Consider the following 7,472-nt stretch of genomic DNA (forward strand, 5'->3'; position numbering starts at 1 on the left):
AGGGGGAAACAAATTCACTTAACAATCTCTCTCAAAACTCGATTCAAAACTTGAAATAAAGAAGAATTCAAATCTCTTAAGAAACAATGTAGATTTCTCTCAAGAACTAGAATTTTTTGTATTAATTTTCAGATGTCCTTCACAGGGGAAAAGCCTTCTTATTTATATAAAATATTTAGATTACAAGATGAGAAAAACTTCTTTAAATCTATGACTATATCTTTTTTTATAGTCTTGTCTTGCATATTTTCCTTTTGTGTGTTTGAAGGTGTGACATCGGCTTGGGAGGTGAAATAAGTGATGTATGTGGGCTTTTACCCACAAGCTCATTTAACAGGCTTTACCCAAGATTTCCTGGTTTAATCAGATTTCAAAATTATCTGGTCTATCTTTGGTTTAGATGGGTATGTCGTGTATGTCAATTCCTGCACCAACAAGAGGCTGTGAAGGGAAAAATATTTTGATGTTTGATCTAATGAATAAGCTCTCCATCGAAATTGCAAAAGGCACAACTGTAAAAGCATTTTATCGTGAGAATCATAGAGTTATTCTTCATTGATTGACATATTCTTCTATAGCTAGTATATATAATTACATTCTCAAACTCAATTTCATCATGTGTGTAAGAACTCAAGATACTTAACATGTGGTGCTTTTTTAAAAAAAACAAGTTCTTTTTTTTTTTTGTCAAACAAGTTCCTTAACATACGGTTTGTTGAAAGAAACCCAGAATCTTAAAGATAGCCCTCAAAGAACATAAGTTTGTATGTATCGTACAGGTAGCAATGGATGAATGATTGAAAAAACAAAAGTTTGCATAAAAGTATTTGTCCATTTTCAATCCAAATCTTTACAACTTGCAGCGACAGTACGTACTCCAATAAAAAAATTTATTAATTACTCTTGTTATTTTGCAGATAATATCTTTAACTTTATTATTCACATACTTCATGGAAGTTATAACTTCTATTCATTTAGTACGTTATTAGGGTACTAGCATGGAGAGTGACACATAGAAGTGAAAACGTTGCTAAGACTCAAAATGGTCGATGATATGTCAAGACAAAAACAATTAAAGGACTGTCTAGATATTATTATCATCTCCACTCACAATCCATTCTCATGGGCACAAAAACATCTTTGTCTCATTCTTATTCTCACTCTTTCATTTTTTCAACAGTCTCTCTTTCACTTATTAAGAGAAGATTTTCAATACGATTTTGTCGCAAACAATGCCAAAATACATAAGACAACAAAACTATCACTTAATTTACTACGAAATTTGTTTTACGTAAGATGGGTTACATGGGTATGTGGTGAGCTTCTAAATAGGCCAAGTCCATTAACTGTCCTTATCGAATCATTATTGAGCGACTTTTATTCAAACCAAGCCGGATTAGAAAATACTAAAGCCTGGAATGGCAAGTAAATTCTACAGTAGTGTTTGGATTTTGTTTTTCAAAAACCAAATTTTTTCTCCGTTCAAGATTTGAGAGCTAAATAGATTCCCAAAAAATAGTAAAACTAGTTTTTAATTTTTTTTTTTTTTTTGCCGTTAACTTTTTCCATAAAAAGTTTAAAACCCATAAATGGGTTACAAGGTGAAAGAGCCAATTACACATGAAGCCCAATTAACCCAATAAAACATTACAACCAAAAAACAAATGGGTTAAGAAGTGACACATGTACAACACGTGTAATACAAATATGGTGTGCGAAAGAAACACGCGACCGATTCATCATCGCCTTTCACACCAGAGCTGAAATGCCGACCAAATCTAAAAAATTTCAGGCGAGAAAATCGCCTTATCAACCATCAGATTCATCAGATTTCAGCTTTTGACTCCAAACACCAAAGGTCTTTTGCAGTTTTTTATCCAAGCATGAATGTAACACCCGCAAACCAAATTGTGTGTTTTGGGTGAGGGTGTCGATCGACACCAGGGGGGTGTTGGTCAACACCATTGATTTTTCCGGTTCGACCATATTAATTTAATTGTCGATTTTGGTCGGTTTGGAGTAAGGAGAACCATTGAACCGAGATACTTAAGTGGAAATCGACGAAAAGAAGGGTTTTGGCTTTTATTTGGTCGTCGTTTATCGTTTGGGAGAGGAAAAGAGAGAAAACAAGTGTTCTTGAGTTTGTGAGTGAGATTTGGAGATTCCTTGGCTGTTCTTGTGAGATTTGGAGCTAGGAAGGATCTAGAGGCTTGCTAGGAGGGTTGGATTCGTTGCTATTGGTCTGAATCTTTCTACAAAGAGGTGAGTGCATGAACATGGCTTATCTAAGCTAAGATCTCTAGTTTCTTTGTGATTTTGTGCTTATGTGACTGTTTCTGTTGAGTTTCCTTTGGTTTTTGCGACTGTTGTGGCTGGGTTTTGCTTCTGGGAATTCATGGAGCGGATTGGAGGAGGTTGAAGGCGAGATTCGGAGTTTCTGATCGAAGGAAATCGATGCTTGGCATCGGTGTCGATCGACACCAGTTGGGGTGTCGGTCGACACGAAAGCGAGGACAGCTCGATGACTTTCGCGAGTGTCGATCGACACCAGGTGGAGGTGTCGGTCGACACCACTAGGGTTTCGGGTTCTTGTCGAGTGTCGGTGTCGATCGACACCACTTGGTATCGGTCGACACCCTTCCTCAGTTACGACGATGACGTGTCTGCTTTGCATATTGCCCGGTTTGTTTGTATTGTTTGTTGTTTGTGGCATGTAGAGATCTTATTGCTTGTGTGTATAGCCCAGTAGATGGGAGGATTGCCTCACCGAGTGTTTATGAAATACTCATGCATCCCAATTTGTGTTTGTGGTGCAGGTAAAGGCAAAGTGTGATCGTGGAATCAAGGCAATGAAGAGGAGGATGTTCTAGGGACTCGATTGGATGTTGTCTGGCATTGTTAGGTTGCTAGAGTTGAGTCATTAGAAACATTGCTAGGTTGTTGGTTCCATTTTTTCTGATGATTGGTTATTGGATTATTGGTTATCTTGTTATTGGATATTGCTTATGCTATAGTATTGGTTTTATTATTGGATATTATTGGATATTGTTATTGGTATTGTTATTCCGTTGTTGATTGTGATTCTGGTTAGGTGGCTAGTGGGTATGGGACCACTAGTTGTAGTTTATTTATATTATATTATATTTATATATTTATTATTTATTATTTAAAAAAAAAACGGGTCAGGTCGTTTCAGTTTGATATCAGAGCCCTTACGGTTCTAGGTTTGGGTTCACTAGGTTTCTGTTGTGATGTTTAGGATTGCATGTCTTGATTGATTATGTGAGTTAGTCAATTGTGTGTGGCCGGAGGGGGCGGTGTTGATGCTCTAGTAGCCGGTGATGTTAGGGCCCTAGGTGCGGGTGTTCCAACAGGTGGAGTCCCGGGTGTCGACCTTGCGGCTTTGCTGGCACAGTTGATTGAGCGGTTGCCGCCTGTGGCACCGGCTCAAGCTCGGGTAGTGCCACCAGTGGTGGCGGAGGAGCGGCAGCCAGTGGCTGCGGATGTGGGGGTCCATTCTCGTTATATCAGTATGCTGACAAAGATGGGTCGTATTTGTACCGAGCGGTTTTTGGGAGGTACAGATCCTACCGCTGCGGACGCGTGGAGGACGAGTGTGGAACGTAACTTCCATACTCTGAAATGTCCTGAGGAGTTTTGGATGGACATTGGGGTCCACCATTTGACTGGTGGTGCTCAATTGTGGTGGAGTTCTGTGGCATCCAGGAGAGTGCAGAGGGAGATGACTTGGGCTGACTTTGTCTTGGAGTTCAACCGCAAGTATTTCCCTAGAGAGGCACTGGATAGGTTGGAGGTGCAGTTCCTTCAGCTAGCTCAGGGGACTCGGTCAGTGCGGGAGCTTGACCTAGAATTCAGTCGACTTTTGAGGTATGGGGGTCGGGATATGGAGTCTGAGGAAGCTTAGATCAGAAGGTTTTTGAGGGCCCTACGTGATGATTTGAGGGTTCACTGTAGAGGGAAGAGTTATGCTACGCGTGCAGAGCTGGTTGAGACTACAGCAGGGATTGAGGAGGATATCCGAGCACAGTCAGTGGCGGCTAGCCCAGCAGTTCAGCCTAGTAAGGCTCAGCATCAGGGAGGTTCTAGCAGGGGCGGCAAGCCTGTGCAGGGAACCAAGAGGAGATGGGAGGCTACGCAGAGGCCGGGTGGTTTGATTTGCTTCGGGTGTGGAGGCAAGGATCACAAGGTTGGTAGCTGTCCCAAGAGGAGTGCTCAGACAGCAGCAGATCGTGTGTGCTATCATTGTAGGGAGCCGGGGCACATCAGGCCCTATTGTCCCAAGTTGCAGCCGGTAGCGGTGGTGGCGTTGCGGCAGGTGCAGCCGGGAGGGCAGCCGGTGGCACGGATTGAGCATGCGCCACTGGTGTACACGACTGTTGAGACTGGCGGGACCAGTGTCGGAGCGATCACAGGTATAATTTCGGGTACTTTACCTTCGTGAATTCTTAGTAAGTTTAGATTTTATGTTTTCCTGTGATAAAGTGTTAGGTTCTCAACACATGAGTTTGTGTAGGGACCTTGTTGGTGGGAGCTTCTCATAGCTTCATTACCCTGCAGTGTGCGGAGAGTGCATGTATCGTGGGAGATCCCGGAGAGCGTACAAGAGTTGTCAGAGTTGCTGGAGGCAAGTTTCTGAGGGTCATTGGTAGAGCGAGGGGTATCGATATTCAGATCGCGGGAGAGTCTTGGCCAGCGGATTTGCTTATCAGCCCTGTGGAGTTGTATGATGTGATTTTGGGGATGGACTGGTTGCATCGGCATATGGTTCACCTGGATTGTCATCGGGGTAGAGTGGAGTTTGAGCGCTCAGGAGGGAAGTTGGTTTATCAGGGGATTAGACCGACTTCGGGGAGTCTCGTGATCTCGGCCATTCAGGCTGGGAAGATGATCGAGAAGGGCCGTGAGGTTTATTTGGTTACGATATCTATGCTGGAGTCAGTTGGGAAGTCTACGGTTAGCGGTATTCCGGTTGTAGAGGAGTTTGAGGATGTGTTAGAGTCGTTGCAGGGATTACCACCTTCTCGGTCTGATCCTTTTACGATTGAACTGGAACCAGGGACGACGCCGTTATCCAAGGCTCCTTACAGGATGGCTCCAGCAGAGATGGCAGAGCTGAATAAGCAGCTAGAGGATTTGTTGAGCAAGGGATTCATCCGTCCTAGTGTATCACTGTGGGGAGCGCCGGTGTTATTCGTTAAGAAAAAGGATGGGAATTTCCGCTTGTGTATCGATTACAGGGGTTTGAACCGGGTCACTATGAAGAACAAGTACCCTCTTCCGAGGATCGATGAGTTGTTGGATCAGTTGAGAGGTGCTACTTGGTTCTCCAAGATAGATCTGGCGTCGGGTTATCATCAGATCCCGATAGATGAGGCAGATGTGAGGAACACTGCTTTCAAGAAGAGGTATGGGCATTATGAGTTTGTGGTGATGCCTTTTGGGTTGACTAACGCACCGGCTGCGTTTATGAGATTGATGAACAGCGTGGTTCAGGAGTTTCTGGACGTGTCTGTCATCATTTTCATTGACAACATCCTAGTCTATTCTAAGAGTCCTGAGGAGCATTCAGTGCATTTGAGGGCAGTTCTGGAGAAGCTGCGAGAGCAGAAGTTGTTTGCTAAGTTGAGCAAGTGTAGTTTCTGGCAGCGTGAGATGGGTTTTCTGGGTCATATTGTGTCAGCAGATGGGGTTTCTGTAGATCCAGAGAAGATTCAGGCTATCAGGGATTGGCCAAGACTGCAGAATGCCACGGAGATCAGGAGTTTTCTCGGGTTGGCAGGATATTACAGGAGGTTTGTGCAGGGGTTTGCGGGTAGAGCACGTCCTATGACTAAGTTGACAGGGAAGGATGTTCCTTTTGTTTGGTCACAGGAGTGTGAGAAAGGCTTTGCAAACCTGAAGGAGATGTTGACTACTGCTCCGGTGTTGGCTTTGCATGAGCAAGAAGAACCCTATGTGGTTTATACAGATGCATCCCGAGTTTGTTTGGGATGTGTGTTGATGCAGCAAGGGAAGGTGATTGCCTATGCTTCGCGGCAGTTGCGGAAGCATTAGGACAACTATCCTACTCATGACTTGGAGATGGGTGTTGTAGTTTTTGCCCTGAAGATTTGGAGATCTTATCTTTATGGTGCAAAGGTACAAGTGTTTACAGATCATAAGAGTCTGAAGTATATATTCACTCAGCCCGAGCTGAACTTGAGGTAGAGGCGGTGGATGGAGCTGGTGGCGGATTATGATCTGGAGATAGCCTACCATCCTTGTAAGGCTAACTTGGTTGCAGATGCTTTGAGTCGGAAGCGGGCAGCTTCGGCTCAGGAGCAGGATATGGATTCTCTGGTAGGAGAGATCAGTGCGCTGAGCTTGTGTGCGGTTTCTCAGGAACCGTTGGGCTTGGTTTCAGCTGATAGAGCAGATTTGTTGAGCAGAGTACGGTTGGCTCAGGAGTCGGATTTGGGGCTGGTGAATGCCTCAAAGGATGTTGACTCAGAGTATCAGGTTTCGGCTAATGGTACTATTCTGGTGCATGGGCGGATCTGTGTGCCCAAGGATGAGGAGTTGAGGCAGGAGATCCTAAGAGAGGCTCATGCTAGCATGTTCTCTATTCATCCAGGAGCGACTAAGATGTACCAAGATCTCAAGAGGTACTATCACTGGGTCGGGATGAAGATGGATGTGGCTAGTTCGGTTGCGAGGTGTGATGTGTGTCAGCTAGTGAAGGCTGAGCATCAGGTACCAGGTGGTTTGCTGAGAGTCTTCCCATTCCAGAGTGGAAGTGGGATATGATTACTATGGACTTTGTGGTGGGTTTGCCAGTGTCCAGGACGTTTGATGCGATTTGGGTCATTGTGGACCGGTTGACTAAGTCAGCACATTTTCTGGTCATTAAGAAGACTGATGGAGCAGCGATCTTGGCTAAGAAGTATGTGAAGGAGATAGTCAGGTTGCATGGGGTGCCAGCGAGTATAGTGTCTGATAGAGATTCCAAGTTCACTTCGGTGTTCTGGAGGGCATTCCAGGCAGAGATGGGCACTAAGTTGCATATGAGTACAGCTTATCATCCCCAGACAGATGGACAGTCAGAGAGGACGATCTAGACGTTGGAGGATTTTCTGAGGATGTGTGTGCTGGATTGGGGTGGCCATTGGGCAGATCATATGAGCTTGGTAGAGTTTGCTTATAACAACAATTATCAGGCGAGTATTGGCATGGCTCCTTATGAGGCTTTGTATGGGAGGCCGTGTGTACACCGTTATGCTGGACTCAGGTGTGGGAGAGGAGCATGTACGGGGCAGATTTTGTTCAGGAGACTTCAGAGAAGATCCGGGTTCTCAAGCTGAACATGAAGGAAGCTCAGGCTCGGCAGAGGAGTTATGCCGATAGGAGGAGGAGAGATCTTGATTTTCAGGTTGGAGATAGAGTGTACCTCAAGATGACCATGTTGTGGGGTC

This window comes from Camelina sativa, chromosome 7 (genome assembly GCF_030686135.1).
Source record: "Camelina sativa cultivar CO46 ecotype springtype chromosome 7, ASM3068613v1".
NCBI lineage: Eukaryota > Viridiplantae > Streptophyta > Magnoliopsida > Brassicales > Brassicaceae > Camelina > Camelina sativa.